The 26,290-nt window shown below is 38.1% G+C and overlaps 1 protein-coding gene across 8 annotated transcripts in view; it reads right to left on the bottom strand.

Annotated features, from left to right (window-relative positions):
• Positions 1-26,290, bottom strand: part of TENM3 (teneurin transmembrane protein 3) — a 1,816,466-nt gene that overhangs the window by 735,730 nt on the left and 1,054,446 nt on the right. For all 8 annotated transcript variants that reach the window (XM_036894289.2, XM_057505071.1, XM_036894291.2 and 5 more), the window contains exon 6: positions 14,495-14,575. The gene's annotated coding sequence lies outside the window, so the exon portion shown is untranslated. The remainder of the gene's footprint in view (positions 1-14,494; positions 14,576-26,290) is intronic.

The following is a 26,290-nucleotide window of genomic DNA, read 5'->3' as shown; positions in this document are numbered from 1 at the left end:
TTTACATTGGCTCCATGGAAAACTTTCCTCATGGCGAAGGATATTCAGGCAGGTGTCAGGCACTAAGAATGTCAGATATGAATTACCCAATTTAGAAATATCACTGAATTAAAATGGAATGAAACTGAATTAAAACTGATCATTAACCCAGAGCTTATTAGTAAGGTGTCATATCAAAATCAAATGGGTAACAATGTGAGATTTCAAAACCACATGTTGTGATATTGTGATATAATAAGAAATATAGATTTGGTTTTTGCCTAGAACCCTTGTAATTTCCTGAGTGATAGGATCCAGAGGAGCATCTTTTGTGATTTATAATAAGCCAATTTCATCCGTAGCTAAGTTTATGTTAATAGATGGCTGACTGCTGATAGCTCCCAGAGAGCTCAGGATGGGGGTGAGGGTCCAGCCACGTATGTGATCAGAGGGCTGGAACTTTACTCTCCCATCCAACAGCCCAGTCAACTGGGGAGAGGGCAGCGGCTGAGGGTTGAGCTGATCACAAATAGCTGGTGATTTATGCATTTGTGCCTGTGTATGGAACCTCCATGAAAACACTAAGCAATGGGGTTCAGAGAGCTTCCAGGTTGGCGAATGCATCCAGGTACTGGAAGAGTGGTGCATCCCGGACCGCACAGGGACCCAAGCTTCCAAGCTCAGCACCCCTCTGTATCTCCCCAGTACACCTGTTCAGCTGGCTGTTCATTTGTATCCTTTATAATATCCTTTACAATAAACAAGTAATAGTCAACTGTTTCCCTGAGTTCCGGGAGCTGTTATAGCAAATTATCAAATCTGAGGAGAGGGTCATGGGAAACCCTGATTTGTAGCCAAGTCGACGGAAGTGTGGGCAACCTGGGGGCTCACCACTGGCAATCAGTACCTGGTGTAGGGGGGCAGTCTTGTGAGACTGAGCCCTTAACCTGTGGGGTCTGCTCTAAATCTAGGTAGCGTCAGAAGTGAATTAAATTGTAGGATGAATTGGAGGAATTAAATTGTTGGTGTCCTCAGAGAGTCGGAGAATCGTTTGGTGTGGAAAGCTCACACATGTGGCGTCAGAGTGTTGACTACAGAAACAGTGCTTTCTGTTGAAGTCAAATTATAATAGACAAGAAAATAGTATCACAGCAAAACCTCGATGTAAACAAAGTAATTGAGATGATGATTTATACCTGGGTGGGGGTAACTTTAGAGATCAACAGATGTCCTTTTAGAATCTTTAGTGTTGTGACAACTCCAAAAATGGAGGGAAAAAAACCTTAAGACTGAAAGGTACAATTATATTTTTAAAAAGAAAGGCTACAGTGGGCTATGGTTCTGCCACAAAAAGGAAGGAACTCCGATATGCTACAACATGGATAAGCCTTGAAAAAATTATGCTCAGTGAAATAAGCTAGACACAAAAGGGCAAATACTTCATGACTTCACTTATATGAGCCACAGAGAACAGGGAACTTCATCGAGTCAGAAAAAGAGGAAAATAGTTAGCTAGGGGTGGGGTCAGTGGGGGTGGGAGGTTAGTGCTTAAGGGGTACAGTCTCTGTTTGGGATGGTGAAAAACACTGGAAATAGTGGTGATGGTTATACAATGTTGTGAATATAGTTAATGCCCACTGTACAGTACACTTAAAAATGGCTAAAATGGTCAATTTTATGTATATTTTACCAAAATAAATGTAAGAATTTTTTTTTTAATTTTTAAAAGAAAGAGAAAATTCTCAGTAATTATGGACAGTTAGTTTGACCTTGTTTTTTTCCTACATCCAACAGGAGACCTTGAACTAATTGGGCTACCCATACAAGCTCTTGGTTATCTGGAAGCAAAGTTCTATATCATGTCCGGTTGGTAAGCAGACATATCAGTGTGCCATGAAAAAATAATCAATTCAGCTAGAATTCGGTATAAATAATGAGAATCGTTCCTCAGGAGTTTGTCTGGAGAACACAACTACCTAATGTGTTATTTCCCCCGAGGGACGCGCATGCTTTCTCCTACCCGTTAATGAGAACCTTACAGCTGAACCTGCCTCCATGATTTCCTCTGGCTACTAGAAAGCTCAAGTGAAATATGATGCTCAGCAAGGAGACCCATCTCATGATTGGCATCTTTATATGCTCCTTGTCCCTCGCACTAATCTACTTATAGTTTACTATTTCACTACAGATCATTTAAGAAACTGGATATTTTCTCAAATTCTTTGTGCAAAGAGATGGGGTGTAAAAAATAGTAATGTAAAAATAGTTTGATCGGTGGCATGGGATCTACTATTATGAGTCTGCAGAATGCTCGTTAAGTTTGCAGGATATGAGTAACATGGATGATTTGGACGAGCTGAGGAAAATCTCTTCAAATCAACTAAACACACCCCCCCACCCCCACCCCTCACACACAGGTTCTTAGTACAAAATTCTTAGTTCCCTCAAACCTCACCCTTGGAGAATTTACAATTTGGTCAGAGAAACAGGATTGCCAACCATTATTTGAATTGTTAGATGAACTAGACCAGTTATTAAACAAGACATTTAGTTTCAAAAGTGGTCATATTCAAGGAGCCTAACTGCATTTGAATGCAAAATGAAACACACAATTAGCCACAGTTTGAATGGGGACAGATCCTCAGGAACATGTATATGTATTTTTTTTTAAAAACCTACGATTATAATTTAAAAATTGTCAGTGAACAATGTGAAAGGCGGGACATGTTAATTTGCCTTTGGGGGTGGTTTTAAAATCACTCCATACCCTGTTCCTCTGCTTCTCTTAATCATACCTTTTGAGAGCTCATTCAGTCTGATACTGTGATTACCTCTATGTCCCTGATTCTGACATACATCTCCCATTTTCAACTTTGACCCACCTATTGGACCAATTTGGAAGAACATGTTGGTCTAGGTGAATGAAGTGTTAAATTATCACTGAAGACCTTTCCCGTAACAGAAGTCTATAATTATATGAAGATATGAAGTTTTTGAATTAGAGGAGAATTTAGCACTAATTGGCTCTAATCCTCTAATTGACAAAGGAGGTCTTTGGTGCTAAGTGTTCAAGGAGGTATGACTAGGGGAAAAGTCGGGACCACAACCCAGGTTGACTGCCTCCCACCTTTCCTTCCCCAGCTGGGCTTTGATGTGCTTGAGAATAAGCGCCATAGTTTATGAATCTTCAAACCCCATTCCAAGAAGAGGGCCTGGGCGTCCCCCTGTCAAGACTATTTCCCTGCTCTAGGACACTTAAATTGAAATTCCAACACTGAAATAAAGGCTCACCTGCTTTCATTTCTCATTTAACATTTCTTTTTTGCAGAAGCCCAAGAGTACGCAAAATGATGAGAAACAAATGTAATGAATGAATTCCCAGGTCCCATACAGAGGAATAATTAATCCATTTGCTTCTCATTTTGATTCCATGCCGCCCTTAAAATGTATCATTAGGATCGAGCAGGTGCCTTCTACAAAGGGTTTCCTTATACTGAAGGCAGAGCCTGGACAGCCAGGGCATTGCAGCCTGCCTGCAGGCAAACGGGGCTACAGTGGAAGTCCTTGAAAGCATGTTCTTCCAGCTAAAACCTTGAACTTCCTGAGTTAACCCAAAATTACACTAGAGCACTTTCACCCTGCGATGCTTGACTTTCTGAACTTTGTGCATATTTCCCCTCAATCAAAAATGTACAAAACCAGAGAAGTTACATGAATGATAGGAAGAATTTAAAAGATAATTCTAATCGGGAAGAATGTCATCACTAGCCTGCACCTAAAACGTAGGCTGATTTTATGGTCCAGATGTCAGGCAAGCAGATGAATATTTTTATCATTTAGTTTATGTGCCATGATTCCTGCACTCTCTTCATTTGGCTGCCAAAGTATGAAAAAGCAGGCAGCCCAAGGGTTAACATCTGATAGTAAGTCTTTGGCACTGTCTGGGTCATAGTCTACATCTCCAGGAAACACACTCATTCTTAGTTATATGCCATTGACTTGTCATAATTTTAAAATGTGCTACCAATGTAAATAAAAGTAAAACAAAATAAGCTAAAGCAGTCAACAATTAAGACCAAGTGAATACATTTTGGGACCTAGAATAATGCTTTGCATGTAACTGCAATCAATAAATATTATCCCTCTCTTTCTGGTTTCAAATATCACTTTTCTCTGGTATAATGTATTTATTCATGTCCCTCTGGTCTGTCTTCTGGACTAATGTATTTAAACTTATTCTCTTTAAATTCCCCTTTTCCTTTACTCTGCTAATTACTTCCACTGAGCTTCCTTCTACTAATTGGTGTCAGGGTCAGAAAAATACAAGTAATATAACCAATTGAATCATTACACCTGCCTATCTGAATGATTTTTAAAATTCCATATCTCAAAACAGTATCCTAAATTGTGTTATCCTTTTAAACAGATGGTCAGGGGATAAAACCTCCTGGGAATGTGGAGCAGAAGTAAAGCCAAATTACCCCTAAATGCAAAGAGCAGAGAGGAAGATTTTCACACCTGGGATTTCCCCCTGGAATTCTAGCTGCTAGTCAAGGACCGTCTTGTCGTGTACTTGTCCAATGAATCATTCACATTGTATACCCAGATCAGCTTGGGTAAAATAACAGAATGCTAAGATGAAGTAAACAAAACATGACTCGTATTTCAGGGACCAAAGACATGATCCGACCCTAGCCTTAGTAAACTCATTTTGTTTGGCACTAGAAGTTGGCCAAAGGAGGGGCCGTGCTACATGCTTGTAGATTTTAGTTGCTTTGTGAGACGATGAGCGGCTGGTCATTTGCCAGGAAGACAGGAATTCCTTTGTGAGTTTATATGAATCTTTTACTAAAACAAGGGTATACACTTTTTCCTAATCTGCTTTCAAAGTCTAGGAGATGGATCTCACTAAATCAACATTTATTCAGTTTCTTCTAAGTACCAAGCACTGATCTAGTTGCTGATGATTTTCCTAAGATTCTATGACTTCATCTCACTACTTTCCCCTTGTTATCTTGCTAAAAAATTGGGTAGTACACTTGAATATAATAAGTTATCACTGTTTATTTTAAAGTAATCTTCTATGCCAGTCAGAATGATAAAGTACTGTTACCTGTAAGATTATAATCACATTTTAATGCCCCAATGTCTTTTGTAGATGTTAAATAATGTCTTTTGAAGATGTAGTAACAACTCTTGACAGTTGCATCATATTTGAAATTTTAAATAGTTTTCAATTCGTCAATCTACCATATATTTCTTGGAAGCCAGGCATTTCATCGCCAAGTTATAAGTAAATAAGATGGAAATCATCTGTGTAGGTTATCGCTGGATATCAGACTTGCTAACTTCCTCAGCAGGAAAGGAGAAAAGGAGTCGAGGAAGGTGCCTTTGGCTGGTATAGGTCAAGAATCAACATGAGGCAGCGTTTAACAACGTTTCAATTATCAAGTGAATGAATAATATTATGAAGTCTCATGAAAATTATAATAAATTATTTCAGAGAACAGGAAGGGCAATGCAAATGAAAATCCCATAATATTTATCTCATCCCCATTGACTATGCAAGAGTTGAATTTTTAAAAATTAACTTAGACACACAAGAAAGAAGTCCACCTATTTTATATTTAAAATCCAATCTGAACAAGGGAAAAATAATATTTTTTTTCCCCTTAACTTCAGTATGTGCAGGAAGCATGCTCACAGGTGCCTATATTTGACAGATCACTTTGGATTGTGCCATCAACTAAGCGCCCCAAGTGTGTCTGCTGGTTTTATAAGAGACACTGAAATTAAGAGGCCTCTGCTAAATATCACAGGAACCATATCTGGGGTTTCTATGTAGTGATCTCTTAATGCCAAATGATTAAAGTGAGCATGGGTTATTTTAAAGAAAAAGCAGCATTTATCTCATTAAGTACTGTTATTGCTGTATGCAAAAATTTTAAAATAACGTCTTCACAAATTTCAATGGTACTGCCGATATTAGATCCCATAAGAATAGATTTGAGCCCTGTAAGTAACTCGGCACCTTACTTTCTCAGTTGGCATCAATTTCCCTTCACTGCTGAGCTACCTTCTCTTAAGTCTACCTAATTTCTATAGACTGTACATATTGCTGGAGAAATGGGGTGTTTACGTTCCTCAATAGCAGTTACGAGGGTCATGGAAGACATCTGTAATGTGGTTGGAGGTAATCTCTTTCACTGAAAACTCCTCAGATAATTTCTTTTATCTGTTCTTTTTTTTTTCTTTTTGCCTGTGATGTACAAAGACAGGAGGGCACTGCATAAACTGAACTAAATATTGTTCTTTTGAATTTAGGTCACTAGACAGAGTTGATTTCTGCACACGGAAGAGTTGAAACAACAGTTTTGCTTTCCCACACCAGAGGTTCACTGGAGCAACACATAGTGTCATGAAGCTGCCCATGACAGGATTCCTGGTCTCATCCAAGACTCAGTGAGGAGCAGGAGAAAAGGAGGTGGACTATAGCCCCATTCGTGCACAGGGGGACGGGAAGAGCAGCCCATGGACAAGACATGCCATGCTGATGGGGACGTGGGAGGCAAACACGTGGACAAAAAGCACTCAGCACTCACGAGAGAGAGGTAGACAGAGCCATCCCCTTGTTAAAAAGTAAATAAGTCAGCTTATAATAAAATATTAGAAGAAATAAGCCTCCTCAAGACAAGGTTGAGATACATTCTCAGTTTACCAATGTGGAAATAAAGACTTATTGACAAATAATTATAAGGATCATAAACAAAATAGCATCCCAGAGCAGAACAATGTGCTACACCGAGAATATAAATGATCTGCAGATAGGTCAATACAGATACTAGATTTTGATTAGACTAGAGTCCTTAGTATTCTAAGAATTCCCTCCAGTTCCATAGTTTTCTTCCTCTCCTCTCCTCTCTTTTGCTCCATGCCCATCTCCTTTGCCCTTTCTATTTTCTATCAACCTAACTACATAACCTATTACCTAAATACATACCTACCTATCTTTCCACCCTCCCAAATGTAATGACACACAGCCTTGAGTAAGTGAATTAATTGCACAGCCAGATTCTCATTCTCATTCTAGGTTTAGTCATTTCCAGTGAAAATATTCATGATCTCCATATATTTGGGTGACGAGGATAGGTGAGAACTGAATAACATTTCTGGTGGCTGGAATCGATCAACGCAGTAAGCAATATCCCTTACGTATCGATGCACTATCAGCCTGGCTCATTTTGACTTACCGTAAATACGACTTAATGCCACAATGTGCACTATGGACGTTCAAAGTATTTGGTAAGAATAGCAGAAACTGCCGTGGGCTTACCCTAGCTTCTAAAGCTTCCTTGCCCTCCATAACAAAATCAAACCCTAATTTTAGTCATGCACCCATGCAGAAGAGAGCATTTGCAGTAGATCTGCTTAGGTGACTACCTTTTGGCTACTTACACCATATAAGCAAAAGTAAAGTGTTTCACGTCCTTGAAACCTCCTTAAAGGAAGGGCTGGCATCCTTCCGTGTCCCTTCTACTTGCTGTAGGCCTGGAAGAAAGATGTGATGACTGGAGCCCCAGCTGCTATCTTGGACCTGATCCAACACCACAGGGTTGTGGAGGGCTAGAAAAAGTCCCAGTGACATCATGGAGCTGCCATAACCTGGGTCTTGCTTTCAGTGTGAAAATAAATCCCTGTATATTTAAGTCACAATTTTTTTTTTTGCATTCTCTTATTTGGAGATGAACATAAATACCAGTTGATATTATTAGTAAAGCTAAATATGAAAAACTAAATAAAGTACTAATTAACACAGTTTCATGCTTCTGCTTTTTTCAGTCAGTATGACACCAAATAGAGCTATACGAAAGAAAATTATCTGTTCTAATTGCTTTTACTTTTGCACCAATGTAGGTTATTTAGATTTAATAAAAAATTATTTTTAAATTTCTAAAATAAAAACGACTTATTTTTTCATAGCTAATGTAGGTTGTTTAGATTTAATAAAGAACATATATTGCCTTTAAATTTGTTAGTGTTTCCAAAGTATTTTCATTGTGAATACTTTCATTCCTTCCCTCAAATTTCACTTCACCTAGAAGTCTTAGAGGTAGAAATGTTGTTTTTGCTACTCTAAATTCCAGCAGCACTTAGTATACCACTCTTTCGGTATTTGTATTTGTATTTATTTACCTAGATTACAAGCTCATGGAAGTCAAGATCTTCGTATTTCACACAACTCACAGGCAACTGATTTGTATATGCACAATGGGTTTTAAACAAAGGTTTATTGACATTTCTGGTTATTTATATATCCTATCTAAAATATATTTTCCATTAAATCTTAGAAAGAACAGCTTATTATTAATAATATAATTACTTCTTTATCTTTCCTGTACCAATTTTCTCCACAGTTCCAATGATCTCTAAAAGAAGAAATGAAAAGGTCTAAAATATATGACCTTGGAAATCAAGGAGAATAAAATCTCTGAATATCTGAAATCCTAAAACTTTTAAATGCTATTAACAAAGACATCAAAATTCTGTTTAAGATACTTTGCATATCTAATGTTCTTAACAAAACATGCATTTCAAGCAGAAGTTTTAAGGGTTTTAAATCACAGATTTGCACAGCATTTCCTTCCGGCAGCTGATGAAAATTGGATAATATACAATCAGAACATTTTTTCTACACATTTAAATTGATTGAAAAATAGAAACAGATTTAACATTCAAAAAAACACATTTGCAACCGTTATATAAAAATGGTCTGATCGGATTTAGTAGATACTAGGTATAGAAACTTAGAGCTGACAGCATTCTTTCGGATGTTTTAAAACAGAAGGAACATATTATAGTGTTTAGGTTGCTACTCTCTCAAAATAAGTGTTTCTGACTAACAGTTTGAGTCTTCTATAAGGATTATCATCAAAGAAAACCTTTCACTTAATGCAAGGTGTTCTCCATATTTCATTGTAGATGCAGGTATGACATTAAATAGGTTATGAATAGTTTTCAATATAAAAACATAAAAAGTAATAAATTGCTGAACAGGAGACCTACGGAAATACAGCACATTTGCATAAGATTTGAAAGTTCAACATTTGTTACTGTGTTCAATATGATATGTAACTTGGCGATTGAAAAATAACTAGGTAACTATTCAAGTTGCCAGTCTGCATTAACTAGGTGTGTATTCAAAGAAAATAAATAATGAACAAGAATATCTGCCTTACATCATGTTTACTAAGCTATCAAGTCACTGACTGCATGGCTAGAAATGCAATGCAGAGAACATGATACCCTTAAATAAGAGGAGTCCTATTTATAGCCAGAGATACTACATTTACTCTCCCGTTGTTTTACTTAAGAACTCATTCTCTCCCAAATGTTGGGAAATATAGGACATTTTTCTCTGATTAGTGTTTTTTTTTTTCTATAGGGTGTTCGCGTATATCCAAGTTACTATGTATTTTTCAGAAGGCTAGATCACAATAACTAGAATGTAAATGACTGCTTGCTGGAGGAACTGAGAAGAGAGGTTTGAGAAGTAAGAACAAATCTTAACTTCTCCTAATAATACTTCAATGTCTGTATCCATTGCCCACTTACACCAAGTCAGGAGCCTGGTCATAGAATCCATGGAGTTAATCCAACTAATCATGGCAAGTAAGAGTGATTTGCTATCTTTAACAACAGAAAATCTCCTAAAGAGGGAGTCATTTGTGAATAAATAGGATATATTTTTTCCTATGTAAGAAATATCCTGATAAAAGTATGGTTTGTGCTGTGCAACTTATTTCTCAAAGCACATACTGACTACATTTAAAACTCATTTCAAAGCACTTCCAAATGGAAGGGTATGTGGTATGCAAAATTACCTATTGGTAAAAAAATATTTTCCTAAAAAGAAATAACTTTTAAATTTGGGAAAGGTAAACTGAATATTAGAAATGATTGTGTAATGAACATAAAGGATTATAGGATTATCTTAATGAATAAAATCGTTATTATTCATTCTCATAATTACAGTAGTCAGACAATTTATTGCCAAAACTATGTTATTTTTCAAGAGTGAAATGGAGAGCTGTTAATGATAAGCATTCACTGGGACAATGTTAGGAAAACCAGATGCGTTCACTCTGCTTTCAAGAGATGGGGGCACATTTCACTTGGCTAGATTTGAAGATGATATGTCCTTTAACCCTAATGAAATGAAAACAGAGATTCATTGCAATTATTTTGTCTATCATTAGAAATTATGAAGAATCAGAAGAATTTCCACACATGGCCATGATGGCACTGGACATGGCTTCCACCCAAATAACAGTAAAACTGAACAGAATATATGAAACAACTGTTTTGAGGCAATGGACCACAGGTACTGAAGGACTGTGATCTTTGAGAGAAGGCAAGCGCGTGAATGGAACCCCATTATTTGTTTTGGAATGCACACAGGAAAGTAGAGCTAAAGTAGAGTACAATATATCATTGAACAGAGGAGGCAGAGGTCAGAGTTCAGGGCTATGAAGCATTTAGAATTTGCATGGTATGGGTACTAGAAAGGAGTACACTGCAGTGTAGAGAGAGAAGCAGGGAAGAATGGAAGGTGCACGGACATTCTCTGCAGGTCCATGGCTTTGCCTTGGGATATACACAAAAGGGGCAATACTTTATGTGATTGAGCAGAGAGTGACTATTTGTGGTGAGGCTGAGAGCTAATATCTCTGTTTATCTCTTTTATCTATGATCATGCAGGATGGGGAGATATTGAAGCCAATTAAGCGTGAGTAGTACAAATTTACTGCACATCTCAAATCACTGAGTTGAGATTATTGACAAGCTACAAACTGGAAATAAAGATGAAGTCCTAGAGTAAGGGATATGCCTGAAGGCACAGGACAAAATTGGAGATACAGCTACTTTAACAAGAAATAAAATCAGTCCAATAGTTTGGAAGGCCCATCATAATTTAACTGTCTGCCATAAGAAAATTCAGCATGCTTTAAAAGAAGATAACATCAACCAGACTCCATAGCTCTCTAGAGAAAAATCAGTAATGTCCAGTGTACAATTAAAAATTACTAGAAATGTGAAACAGCAGAACAATGTGATCCATAATCAGGAGAAAACTAAGCGATCAAAAAAAGACACCAAATTACTTTAGATGTTGTGATTAGTAGGCAGGAACCTTGTGGGAGGGGCTGTGATGGTGGGGGGATGGTGGGGAGGATAAAGGGGCACAAAAATTATCAATCATAATATACGTTGGTCACAGGTATGGTATTACAGCATGCACAATAAAGTCAATGATTCTGTAACATCTTCCCAAGTTGACAGACAGTAACTGTACTAGATGGGGTGAGGATTTAATAATCTGGGTAACTGCTAGATTACTTTTTTGTATACTTGAAACCAATATAAGATTGTACACCAATGATACTTGAATAAAAAAATGATGAATCCAAAAAAGAAGGCAACATAAACTAAATTCCATAATTCCTTAGAATAAATCATCAATAATGACCAATATAAATTAAAAAATTACTAGAAATGTGAAACAGCAAAAAAAGGTGATTTTCAATAAAGGGCCACAACTATTTAATTTGGAAAGGAATTATCTTTCACTGAATTGTGCTGGAATAATTGCAAAAACATGTGAAAACAATTCAACTCAACCCCACCCCACCCCCAAAAATCAATTCAAGATCATCAAAGACACCGATGTTAGAAACAAAATTATAAAGATTTTCAAATTTGATGTTGGTAATATTTCTTAGAGTGGACATAGAAAGCACTAACCATGCAAAAAAAAAAAACCAACCATGACCAATTAGAATTTATCAGAATAAAAACAACCTATTTATCAAAAGACATAGTTAAGAAAATAGACAAGCCACAGACTGAGTGAAAATATTCACAATACATAAAATCAGAAAAAAGTCTTACATCCAACATATATTTTAAAAACTCCCATAAGTCAGGCAAACACATCTAACAGACAAACAACTCAAACAGAAACTTCAAGAAAAGAAGCTGTATGAATGGCTAATAAGCACATGAAAATACCCTGGCATCATTAGTCATAAAGGTAATGCAAATTAAAGCCACAGTGAGGTCACAAAAGAAGCTAAAACCCAGAAGTCTAGTAACATCAAATGTTGGTGAAGATTCAGGACAAATAAACTCTCCTCCATTTCTGGCAGCCTAAAATGGGACCAAGACTTTGAAACACTGCTAGGCAGTCATTTATAACATTAAACACCACCTTCATGACCCAGAAATTCCACACCTTGGTATCTTCCCAAGAGAAATGAATACATATGGCCACATAAATGTACAAAATGTTTGCAACCGCTTTATTCATAAGACGTAAAATTTGAAAACGACCAAATGTCCACAGGGAAATGATTTAAGAATTAGTGGCATATTAATTTGATGAATACTACTCAATAGTTAAAAAAAAGGTATGAAGTATTGTTAAACTCCACAACAGGGATGAAATTCAAAAACAGTGTGTTGAATGAAAGCAGCCAGAAGCCCAAAACCACACATTGTATGATTCCATTTAAATGAAGTTCAAGGTTAGGCAAAACCATTCTCCGTGATGGAAATCAGAACATGGCTTGTCCACTGGGTGAGGGAGTATGGTCAGGGACTGACCCTAACTTTGTGACAGAAAGAACTCCTTTTCCTTTTCACACCCATGCGTATTAATAATAGAGTGGAAAATATTCCATGTGGCTATTTTTGTAATTCCCAACATTTTGAAAAGTTGGGATTTTGTTGAGTTGTACCTTTAAATACCATTTTTAATCCTCCAACTTGCTAAATGTTTTATAACATACATATTCTTTAAGGTAAATAGAAACCCACTGAATAGTTTTAAATAAAACTTGACTAGAAAATATTACTTTAAATGTTTTTCTTGCACTCAAAATGCACATAATTAAAGATGATTAAGTACATGTTCAAGAACAGGTTAAGGTGATGTATTTAGGGGACTACAGGTCTCTCCAAATTGGAGTGTATCCTAAAATTTAGGAGCAAAGTCAAGCAGTTCTCTGGGTAACAGATGAATAATCTATAATATACAAGATTGGATACCACTTCACAGTGCGATTATTAGTGATACTAAATGTAGAGAGAGGATTTGGATGGCAGAAATGATCTTTTAAGGAAGGAACCAGTTGCTCTTAAATGAAAATTAATGAAGTAGGATAAGAAGTTATTACATTTAATAATAGTATTCATGAAATCAGGCAGCAATACTTTTTTTTTTGGAAATTAAGTAGAATTCAGTAGAAACTTAGGAGAAATTTTGTGGAAATGCTATTATTTTCCTCTCCAGGACCTGGATCAATAAAATCCTATCTAAGTGGTGATAGTTGAAGTGTTAAGGTTTAATTGCCATTTCTTGGAATGATGCTTAAAAATTAACAGAGATTAGGAGGCTCTTAGTAAGACCTTCCCTTTATAGCTAACTGGAAAGGCATTTCTCTCTTGAAATAAATGTGATCCTATTTCTCATTTATTACACTAACTATAATAAGCCTTTAACAAATGTATTATTAAGCCTTTAGATGTCTAAGTGTACCTCTATCATTTTCTTGGTTCCTTTGAGAAACCGTACAGAATTGTCAGCCTATGTTAATTATCAATTTAATCAGTCAATGGTAAAATAAAATCTTTTGCTCTAACTATAAAAGACAGTTGCTATAAACATTTGACATGTGATGAATACCTATCCTGATATTGGGCAGGCTATAGTACTAAGCACCAATTTGAGGCAAAAAAAATGAGTAGAATGCTTAATCAGCAGTGACCCTCAATCATAAAGCAGGTGATGTAGTTGCTGGATTTAAGAATAAAAGTGATACAATTCCAATCAGCTGTCAAATCGTCTGGCAAAACAGCTGTTACATAAATAGTACATCTGTTGGCTGTACTTCTTTTTCGATTTGTCTTTATTTTTAAGTTATTTAAAAAGATAGTCCTTCCATTCACGTGCAATATATGTAACAGCAGAAACTACTTTGCAGGGTTAGAAGTCATGAATATGATCAACTGTGATGAGGTATGCAAAGGTGGTGTGGAGGGGACGTGTTCAATAGGGGCCCTCAGGGTTGGGGGGACCTTCTGGGATGCTGGTAATAGCATTTCTTCACCTGTTACAAAGACATGCTCCCTCTGAAAATCCATCAAGCTGTGCACTTAGACCTTGCACATTTTTCTGAATGGTATAATACGTCAATAAAATTTACACAAAAATATAAATTCCTTCTAGAAGTATACCGAATCACTTCAGCATTGTGTCAAAATTGCAAGGTTTCATGCTGACATCTATAAGAAATTACAATATTGTTGAAAACTTTCCTCATCAATTCCTTCTAACCTCCAAGAAAACATACCAGACTATCTTAAAATATGATGAAAGTGGACTTTAAAACCAAATAGAGGCACAAACATTAGCTGTTGGGATTACAATCAGATTTAAAATTTAAATGTTACTCACCAGAAAGGTGTATTCTGCCTCAGTCTTGAAGCCGTTTGCTCATTCGAGTTGCCATGCAAAGATATTGCTTGTGAGACCAGCCTGGAGAAACAGTATAAATAGAAAATTTGCTATACTGTATTAATTTTACTGTAACTATATATATTAACTATAATGTATTAATACACATAACTATAAAGTGATAACTGATTCGCTTAGTCATGTAACAAGCAGTTGCTAAGTATCTTTGCATGTACCAGGCAGCGTGGAGAATCTGTAGCTATTTGATGTATATACTTTCTTTAAGGGAATTAGATAAATAAAGCAGTATAATAAGCACACCAAACTGGCGAGCACCATAAAGGAAGTATAGAGCAAATGTTTTGGGAGTCAGAGGCAGAGGAGGCTACTTCTCCAAGGGAGATGGGGTAAATACATGGAGGAGGCAGGGCTGAGGAGGAGGCTGAAGGAAGAGTCTGATTCCTTAAAGACGGCGGGCAGGGGCTGCCACAGAGAGTGGATGACGAGAGCAATTTCAGTCAAGCGAACAAAAATGACAAGGTAGAGAGTTTGCACACAAATGGAACGGGGTGCCGGGAGCTGAATGCTTTCAGTTGCATTGGAGAACATTTTCAGGGGATTCGGAATTCGGCAGACCTCGAGGGGTAGCGGTTGAGTCACTTGCCGGGTTCCTGCAACTAGGCTAGACCCAGGGAAGACAGACATGAGTCCGAGGTTCAGGAAGCTCCCAGTTGATCAGGACACACCAAAACAAAAGGTGCTCACGACGTGTGGTGAGGAGTAGAGGTTCTTCGGGAGTCTGGCCCGAAGTTAGAGGGGAAGAATCGCAAGCCTCAGACAGGTGGGCAATAGAGCAGCAGAGTTAGATGAGCTCCCCAAGGGAGCAGGTGTGGGCCATACAGAGGGAGAGAGAGGGACAGACCCCTGTACACCTAGGAGAAAGGACAAGGCAGGCGAGGAAGCCACCAGAGAGAAGGAAGGGGGCCGCGGAGGGGCTGGCGTTATGGAAGACAAGACACAAAGCTTTCAGGGAGGAGACTGCCCGTGAGCAGAGCGCTCTGAAATTCAATCAGGGCTGATACTGAGAACTGCTTTTTCTTGTTTGACGTGGTTCAGTGCAAGGTATTGAGGGATGATGATGAAATCGTGGGGCCGGTGAGAGCGGACTCGATATTTGGCCATCACGCGCACATCAGCACCAGTTTTCATAGCCAGTATTTGTATTTGTGACTTTGCCATGACAGGTGTGAAAAAGTTTTCAGATCACCCTGGATGAGGGCATAATCCCCTCTAGTAGGTAGCTATTTTCATGAAAAAGGCTGTCTTTGATTTTATTTGTGTACCAAATATCCCTGTAGGTAATCAAAGTGTTCTTTTTTCCTCACCCAGAAAGGTTACTTGCTTCCTTCCACCACCTGGAGGTGTCTGGACACGGAGCCCCCCAGAGACAGTCATGACGGGATGTGTGATGACAGTTCATGTTTATTGAGGACCAGCGTGTTTGTACTGTCCCTGAGCATTAACCCCTCTCATCTCCACAACAACCTCATAAGGCAGGCATGATTTTTATCCAGTTTTACAGAGCAGGTAACGGAACATGAGAAAATTTAAGGAATTTGCCAAAGGTCACCCTTCACACAGCCAACTCTTATCGGTGCGTTTTCTCCTGGACACACTTAAAAACTTCTGCTCACTGCTTCTCTTGGGTACCGTACCGTCCCAAATTAAGAGTCAACTCTCGTGCTACTGATATCCTGGGGCATGCTGGGGCATCCTGAGCTGGAGCAAGTGGGAAGTGGGTTCCTGTACCTTTGTTTATACTTTCTAACTTGGTGGAGAATTTGGAATTTTTATATTGCTGTGGCGCACACAGACCCATGATTTACGCTTTACAGTTTAAGTAGCTGATATTCTGCTCCTTCAGCTCTGGGTTATCAGGTGTCCCACTGAGAGCCGGGGGCGGAGGGTGTGTGGGTGTGGTGGATGGTACATTCAGTCCTGGCAGGAGGTAGGTGGGGGGACAAGCCAATTCCCAACATTTGGTGTAGGGACTCCGAGGTCATTTGTGACTCCAGAAACTACAGGTATAGGAGAATGCTGATCACACAGTGATGGTCAGTTTTCTGGAGTCAATCCCTTGGGTTTTACAAATCAGCACAAGCAGCTTGGAGAATTTCTGTCTCCTTCTCACTTGACTATGGGAAATGGTTGGGCCAGGAAGCCGTTGATGTCAGTGCATTTGGGAGAAGCCGTGGTCTCCTCAGTTTGGAATTTGGAACTGAAGCACCTTAAATGTGTTTCCATATGGAAATACATGGGCCTGGGTCTGTAGCTGTATTGACAAAATGCTCTTTTCTAGTTGTCTTACTGTTTCGGTTGGCTTTGACATTGGGCCCAGCAATCTAGTCACATCAATTAATAATGTTTCTATGAGAAAATGTGTTCCATGGTTCCCATTCATTTATTCAGTCCATAAATATTTATTAGAAGTCAGCTGTATAGCCTGGCACTGTTTATCCAGCAGGCAGCAAAAACAAATAAGGTGACTAGCCTAATTTAACTTCTAAATGACCAAGTTTCAAAGACACTTTAAAATACGATTAATATGCTAGCTGTGAAGGTTGCCTACTTTTCCCTACGGTTGGCCGTCTGTTGCTTCAGAACAATCACACCGAGAATGCTGGGAAGCAAAGAAGGAAATGAACTTCTGTGAACATGGCACGTGTTTGTGTCAGGCGCTGATAGATGTTTCACAAGGGAGGCACTTCACCCTCCCAGCAATCCTGCGAGATGGGTGATCTCCCTGTTTCGAGGCCCAAGCTGGTTGACCCTGAGGGCCGTGCTCTCCCTGCTAGACCGCACTGCTCTCCAGAGACAGGAATTCTTGTCTGCAAGTCCGTACCCTGGAGATGCATTCTGGGTAAGCTCTGTCAGTCTCCATTTTCACAGAGATTCCTTTTCATGCCCAAAAGGTATCACTGGCCGGCTCTTCACAATCAGTGGCTGGCAGAGTCAGACAGTCAGAGAGAGTATTGGCCAAAACCCCATTTGAGGAAGATTTTACCATTTTTCGTTGCTACAACTCTGGGAAATACGAATATATATTTTTGAATATTAATGATGATTTCATTACAATATTCAGCATGTTATTTGGATTTACTCAAACATTATAATGAGGCATCATCAGTTAAGAGGCCTGCCAATAATCAAGATGAACACAATAGTTTTTTATTATAATTGTTTAACTCTGTCATACTGATCGTATCTTTCATTGCTTATTATGATAGAACTTTAGAAAATATACTGATATTTCCATAAACGGTCATGGCCCTTAATATCACTGGTGACCATCATTCTCTTTCCTAAAAAGCTGCGTTTCTGTCAGAGGGATCTTGAACATTATGCAAAGATTCAGGACTTCAGTTTCCTGTGATTCACAGGTTAGAATAAATGACTTAAAAATAGTTGTTCCTACAGCTGTCAGTTCTAAATATGTAGTTTCAGTGACTTCTCATTGTCTCAGTTATAGGATTTTTTATTAAGTGTAATTCTATGCCAGCAAAACAACTCAAGGTAGCATCTTCAAGCTAAATTACCTCAGTAGGAAGCAGTCGATTTTTCAGTTCACTCTAACTGTGAATTAAACTGACACACAGTTGATCCCCATACAGTTTCAATCAGGAGGGTGCTAGAAACTTCTAGACTGACTGTGACTTGGGCAATTTAGCCATAGTTTATAGTTAACAGCCTCAATTTCTTGAAAAGAGAACATAGAAATAACATATGTTAATTCATGGAGAGTAATTACTTATGGGTGCTACTGACTTTAGCCGTGAAATCAAGACTATGGTTTCCAAATATCAAGTGAATTAAAATAGTCATTCACTATTCACTGCTAACTTTACTCTTGCAAAATCTACTCTCGGCTTTCAGTGATTTGATACCCCTTGCAAAAATTTAGAAAATAACTGAGATCTAGGGATTTAAAGAACACAGAGGTAGTAGATATAACTGAGAGCTTTATGTATTCTATGAGGGTTTACAGACACTGGCAATCAAACTGATCATGTAAAATGGCCTTAAACTGATGAATTTCTATGTCTATAGGTACATATATATATATATATATATATATATATATATATTCTTCTACATTCTGAGGTTTTTCCCATCCAGTGTCCTCAAATATATATTTGGGAGGATTCTGATAAGAATCATAATACAAATGGAAGAAGAGTGAAGTGACCAGATTTCCAAAGCCCCACAAGCGCAGGGACATGTATTGTATCTGAAGATCAAAGGGAAATGTGTCTATGATGAAAATCGAGTGGAAAAAATGGTTATTTCTGTCAGTGCTAAAAAGCTTAGTGAGTCACTGTTAAGGTCACTGCCAATTTTATCAATGAGGAAAGTGCTTTTGCAAGGCTTCTAACCCCTATTTTTACCATCATCTGTAGCGGCATGTGGATGGCGTGACTGTCAGGATGTCCCAGATCAAACACGAAGAGCGTTCGGGGTCAGCTAGACGAGAATTTTTATCAGACAATCCAGAGTGTCTAAAACCTACTCCAAATAACGCATTTTATGTCTTCCTGTCGTCTTGTCCCCTCCAGCGCCATCGTCATCATCAGTAACAACCAAAGAGAAGCAGAAAGAAGGAAAAAGACAAAATGACCAATAACCACCTTGACATTTGTCCTTGGCTTCCCTGGGAAAGAAATCTAAAATGTTCAGGATAAACCTTTCTTTTAAATAGGTATTGATAGAAATGTAACTACCAACAAGAGCTAGTAAGATCGAAATCCCATGCCCCCAGGGCATATGCAAACAACATATTTACCAAGTCACCAGCCAGCCAGGTCCACTTATAGTCCAGGTGACGTCTATTAAATCATTTTCCTATCTGTAAGCTCCACATAGGGGTGAAAGAAGTGTGTAAGCCGACTCTCGTAGTAGCTGAATAATGTAATTGGGATTTATGACAAAACAAAAAGAACAGCGATTCACATGAGAACTCACTTTGAATTACTTTGTACAGATGGCTGGGCATGATCAGACAAGCAGGTGTCGTCGGAGCCTGAGTCACAGAATCACTCATTGTGAAGCAAGTGGAGAACAATATGTGGAAGATTATAGCTCATGGATTTGGCATTGATAATTCGAAGTCTTGGGAAAAGGAGGATGCCCTCTGAAAACCACTGACTTAATGAGCTAGAGAAATTTAACCACAGAAAGCTCCAGTTAAGGCATCTCTGCACATTGAGTTTCCCCATTTAGAACACAGGGCTCTTAAGATTTCAGTCCTCAAACCCTTCATAAGGGCAGGTTACCTGCGCCCTTGAATGGCCCCTGATATCCTCACCCTTCCAAAACTCCCCTAATTTTATTTGATTCTGATCCATATCTTGGCTGATTTGACTGCTGACTACACTGCTGTTACGTCTGTCCCCTGCCCTTGGTCCCCAGTTTGTGGCTTAAAAGGGCCTGCTTCTAAGATGGTTTTTTGCAGGGTCAGGCAGATCCGAGACACAACTTTCTCTGTCTTTCCTTCTCTCTTTTTCTTTCTTTCATTCTCTCCTCTTTTTTTCCCCCCCTCTTTGGTAGCCTGGGGTTTTCCACTTTATAGTCATTAGCACTCAAGAATCCAAGACGGAAAATGTAATCTCTATCTGGGAACAGCCTCAGACCCTATCAGCTCATTATCAGTGAGCTGAATGCTGGGGCCCTAAAGCTCAAAGCATGCCCTGTGGACTTCTGCGGAACTTCAAAGTTCAGTCTCATGGACAGAAAACTCATCTTTGACTCCTAGAGTGGAATAATATGCAATTTCATAGAGGTTAATAGAGGCTCACTAGTATTTGCTGAGTTGCTTGAAGGTACTATTCATAAACTAATATTAACATGTTACCAGAATTAACTGGGAGCTTTAAATCAGTATTCCACAATGCCGTCTGACTGCAGGTCAATGTGTGGAGACTTGCAATGCTCCTGCTATTCAAGGTCACATGAAAATTGCTAGAATTCCTGAAATCTGGGAGGGACACATGGTTATTCCTGCTGTTTGGAATGGGCCTTAGTTGCAGATGAATTAATGGTATTTGTGACATTACTATTAGATTTCATATTTGTTTCATCATTTGGCTTTGATGTGTAATCGCTGGTTGTCATTTTGTTCCTTCCCAAGTAACCTTTTTGTTTTTTTTTTAAATTATGGAGTCTTTTTCCTCTGGTAAGTAGAAATAGGAAAAAGATTGGGACATAAATCTTTAAGTGAACTATGGTGAAAAGGTTTGAGAAACACTGCCATAAAAAGACAGAACTCAGGAGAGAAAAAGTTTTATGAGCAGGGACCTAGAATAACAATTTCTGTCTGTGGGCAGGTATGTGTGGATGCCTGGCTCCAGGAGAAAGGTTCAGGGGGTGCTGGCTGCCGGAGGAGTGGATGTCAAGGCAGGCCACCACTCGGCTGTCTTGCTTGCCCAGGGTCAGCCTGGTTCGTGCATCACAGAGAGCCCAAAGGTGTTTCAGTGTTGCCCTCTCGTCCAGGTATCAGGAGAACCATCAGCATTTTTGTCCATAATGTGTTCTTGCCTAACATTACTAGAAATTCATTTTCTACTCAGAATGTAAATTATGTTTCTTATTTGTCCTCAAACCAATGCAGCATTTCTTTATGCTTTTTATGTATGATATTTACTGTCTTTGACATTTTTATTTAGTAGTCAGAATTCATAAATCTTCATGAAAGTAACGGAGTCATTGCGATTTTGTTAAAAATACATTGCTTACAGTTCTTTGAAGAAGTATGAATGTTCTGCTAAAAAGACAAACAATCAAAGGAACAAAAACTGTGATAGAAGAAATCTAATTCATCTTTGTGTGGTGAAAGTAATATATTTAGCTGAACCGTTAATTTTTTTTTGCTGACCTCCTTTTTTGCTATATTCTTTTTAGCTTCTTAATGCATAACTCCAGCGTTAAAGTAGTATTTATGAAAAAAAAAAAGAGTCATCTAGGCAACAGTATATGTAAATTAACTCATAAATACAGTTGTATCATGTTCCATAAAAAATCAGAAACCTACCAACCCTTTTCTGGACACATGGCTGAGACACATTATACACATAAACATTATTCCTGATGTCTGAGCTCAATTTCTTTTGTTTGTACCTATACTTAATTCCCACTGGTAACTTCAATGAAAACAGATATTCTTTTCTTCTTATAAGGTATACTATTTAACAAACAAAATACATCCATTTGAGTTCCTTTTCATGTTTCATATATTTTACTTCTCTGGAAACAGATCTCTATCGCTCCAGACTGGGTATGATAGTTTGGTCACCAAAATAATCAAATTAACAATAATAAAAGAAATATAATACAGTTTTATATATAATATAATGAAGGCAGTAGTTAAAAAAACAACACATCTCTTTTATTTCATTTCAATTGAGAAAACATGTAGAAAGCTGTCTTCTAGAGTACCCGGTACAACCTAAGGCTTGAAAAAATGTTTTGTTTTGCCCTCTTTTTGACTTACTTCTCATACCAGTTTGGTCTGTGGCAAAGCTTGGCATACACTTCTTTTTGCAGGGAGGCATTTATGTTTACAACGTTTAAAAGAAGCTTGGACTGGGGAGGGTGGGGTGCAGAAAAAGAAAACAGTGATATTGGTAGAAAAAAAATGGAAAAGGGAAACCAACAATATCTTTTAGTGGGTCATCACATAAAAGGAAATGATTTACTGGAAATTTAAATGTTTTACTGCGCTTCATAAGAAATATAGCAGTACCGGGCAAAATTGTATTAGCCTGTGGTCTTCTATGATCTTAAGCTTTTTTACATGCAGTTCCTCCTAGGCTAGTATTTGAGGAAGAGTGTGTGTACATATGTGTGTAAGGGAGTTTGCATAATTAAAAAGCATTGTGCTATTCCTTTTAAAGCTGAATTAAATATCTAGTTTCTCCAAGGAACTCTTTTAAAGGACTCTGCTTTTAAACACCTTATCCAATAATTCACTTTCCATGAAAGATGTCTTAAACATTAACACAAAATGTAGTAGTTTTCACCCCAAATGCAGGTAAATCAATATTGAAGAGCTGAGCATGGATCAGGAGAGTGGGTCACAGATTCAATTTCTGGGCACATTATTCAAAGAGGCTCAAAGCAAAGTACACTGAATACACACCAACAAAGTTGTACCAGTTAGTCACCTTGCTGACAGTGAAATTCCTCTATACCAATCATAGGAAAGGAAAATTTCACAATAAAGTCATTGCTTTATTTAACAAGTAGGGACAGGAGGGTTAAAGGAAAAAGGGAGTAGAATTAAAGGAAAATGATTCATGGTACATGAAAATCTATTCATCCATTAAATTATCTTTAAGCTCACCAAATAAAACTGTGATGTTAAATTCTATCAATGCGTTTTGTCATGTAGGTGTATTATATAGATCAAATATATTTTGACAAGGCAGAGACTTAAGGAGTATTAGGGACATGAAAACAAAAGTAAATAAAGAAAGAAAAACGTGAATAAAGAAATAGTGACTGAAACACTCGGCAAGCTCCACCTCTACTTGGAATATTGTCCATATAATGAATATTTCAAGTGCATCTTGAGATCCTTATATTTTTCAAAGACAAGTAGACAGGATGCATTTTGCATCTGTTAAAGACTTCTGATTGGCAGATAGGTTGAAAGACTGCCTCAAGATTGAAGGGCAGAATGTTCCTCAAAAGCCATAGCTATGAAATATTTATTACACCTTCTTTCATAGAAAAGAATGAGTTGACTCTGTGACATAAATCTCAACTAATAATACCAACAAAATTACAAGCCTTCTGTTAAATGATTATTCTTAGAAGGTGAAAACAGGTCTTGTTGTGGATGATCAGAATAGAATAATGCAAAGTGTTGCTTACAGTATTCTTGTGAAAGATAACGTATTTTCAAGCATTATGGCGTGTAATGTCTGAGGTCATTAAGGATTCAAGTTCTGCTGAAGATTCTTAAAGATGTTGGACAATTTTTTTCTGGGATTGTCTAGTTTCTTTTTTTCTTTTTAATTCAAAAATTATATTTTTGTCCATATCAACCTCTGCCTATGAGAACCTTTTGTATATAAAATTGCCGTAGCTGTGCTTTGGAGTATACTTTTTATTAAGCAAGGCAGAGACTCATGTGTCTCCAAATATTGCTCAAATCTCCAAAGCCAGCTGAATAAATAAACATTATGTGATCTGTAGCCTAAAAGTCTGCAAATGACTCCATATGATGTTTAAAAAAAAGCAAAACAACCTATGGTTCCTTCTAAGTATTTCCTGGAGCCAGTGATCACCAGTTTTGTTTAAGTTCTGGGACCCCTGAGCCTCCATAAAAATAACTTTGAAATATTATATTATGTGTGAAAATTTTACACACATGCACATTTATAATCAGCAGGCAGGCCCTCTGCCCTTCCTCAACCTGATAATCTACCATAGTGCCTACTTAAACATGGAAAAACTAAAAGACTCAGGACTCTAAAGCACATAATCTCAGTGTCATTTAGAACCATGTGTGTTTCTGAAATCCTCTATTACTGCAAATCTCTTGGTTGTATTTTCTATGGAATTGTCTGTTTCTCATTATCAAAGTCTAAAGAAATGTGATACAGTCGTGTAACACTTGGCGAAGGAGTGTTAGAAAAATGCATTCCCAAATATTCAGCTTATCTTTTCTTTCCAAAGCAGAAACTACTGTCTGACTTTCCTCCTCTGGAGAAGTCAGTGCAGAGAGTGAAGAGAAAAAACTCAAACCAAAGAAAATTAAGCAATGGTCCTGTGCTTGCATCAGTCACACATGTCAGCTTTTCAACAAAGAATTGTAGCTAACAGGTGCTAGGGCCACATTAACATGGAGAGTTCTTAATTCTCTAAAGTTACCTTTGTTTGTAGAATGGGTACCATGCATTCTTTGAATCAAGTTTACTGGAATAAGGTGATGTGGGCAAAGTTTAAGGTTTGTAATGCCTGCAATTGTAAAAATCAGACCACCCTGGTCTCAGTAAATCAAATTATGAGCTCCTGGAGATGGTCTATGGTACATTTTACTCTTTAATATGGCCAAAATTCAGGGCCTACATGTCATCCTTCTGCCAACGTGAGGCTATTGGAGAAAAGAACGTCTGGGGTGGTGGAAATAAACTGGAAATACTAGCTTTGAAGAACTATATGTTATTCCAACAGGTGTAATTTTTCTGCTCATGTAAACCAGTTGAGTTATCCAGATATTATACAAATAGTGTTCAGAGAACTCTAGATGCACATCTGATCAATTAAGATAGAACTCTGCTTCTGTGATTCAAGATTTTAAAAAGCATTATAGTTAAAATACACAGCAAAGACATGCTGGGATAATTGGTTGTCAAAGTACATTGGTACCACTGAGTAGTCTTAAAATAGCAGGAAATGCAACTGAATTCTGGAAAGGAAATCACTATTTCACTTCTTCAAATAAAACATATTGCACCTCTGAATTCACAATGGGATATTTGCTGAGAGCCTGTAATTAACTCATAATGATGAAAACCACAGTCATAAACATCTCCTTAGCAAAACATGCGCTTGTTTTCACGATTTCCTTCTCTTTTGCTATTTCCTTGTCAATGTGGGGTTTGCTTGTCACTATGAATCAAGAAAAGAATGCAGAAAAGGGTGAATAATTTCTCTAGAATGGGAATATTCATTTTAATTATAGAGAAAGAGCACTTCTTCATAAAAACTAGCATAGCATCAGAGTTCATACAGTCTAAGCACAAGTGAGAGGGATTTTGATGCATTCATAAAATTATTTTGCTTTGAAAGCCTAGAACCACAAAACCAAAATGCCGTTTAACTCCAGATTGTGCATAGAAGCCACGTCCTGACTCATCCCCGTCCTGTCTTCCTGCACACAGCTGTCACATTCAGCTCCCCAGTGACCTGTCATCATGTCACTCCTTTGCTCACAGCCCTTCCATGGCTCTTCGATGCCACCAGTACAAAGTCCACATTCCTTGGCCAGGCATTCAGCCCCCCTCTACAACCTGGTTCTAATTTTCTTTCCTGGCCTCATCCTCCTCTGCTCCCTTGTAATGTAGCAGACCACATGAATTCTCTACTCCTATCTACGCAATTGCCTTTGAAATGACTGTGCTGCCTTCTTTTCCTGTTATTTTCTCAGGCTGTTCACCGCCCGGGGTGCGCCCCTCCTCCGTTCCTTGGCTTTACTGGGCGCATGCCCTGGCACTGTCTGAGTTCACAAGGTGTACTGTCAGCCACGGTGACCCGTTCTACAAATGCATCCGGGCTCGAGAGAGAGTGAGAGCTTCCTGGGAGCAGCTGTGTATCCCATGCTTTGTATCGCCTGTGTGTCTCCTGCCATTTTTCACACAGTGTCTTGTCCAATAAGGAGGCAGCAGATAAGCAGCCACTGACTGACAGAGCAATGGTTACTTCAATATGCAGAGGGTTACCAGGCATCTGATCTTTCTCACCCATGTCATTTAGAAATAGCCAGTTTCTTACCAAAATACCAAATCCCCTACCTCACCATCACGTTTCTCTCTAACCTCCCAAAGTAACAGTAAGGCAGAGTAAAGCACATACATCTTCCAGAGTATTTGGGCTGACTTTGTGAAAATTCTAAATCATTTTATTACATAAAAAACATGCCAAAATTAAAGAATTCTGAGAATGTAAATAATAATAAAAATCTTCTAAAAAACATTTTAGATATTCAGAAGTAGGGCCATGCACCACAAACTCCTG

Source organism: Manis pentadactyla, chromosome 7, assembly GCF_030020395.1.
Source record: "Manis pentadactyla isolate mManPen7 chromosome 7, mManPen7.hap1, whole genome shotgun sequence".
In the NCBI taxonomy this organism is placed as follows: domain Eukaryota; kingdom Metazoa; phylum Chordata; class Mammalia; order Pholidota; family Manidae; genus Manis; species Manis pentadactyla.
Note: the sequence above shows the minus strand (reverse complement) of the source record. Positions and strands in the feature narration are given on the sequence as shown.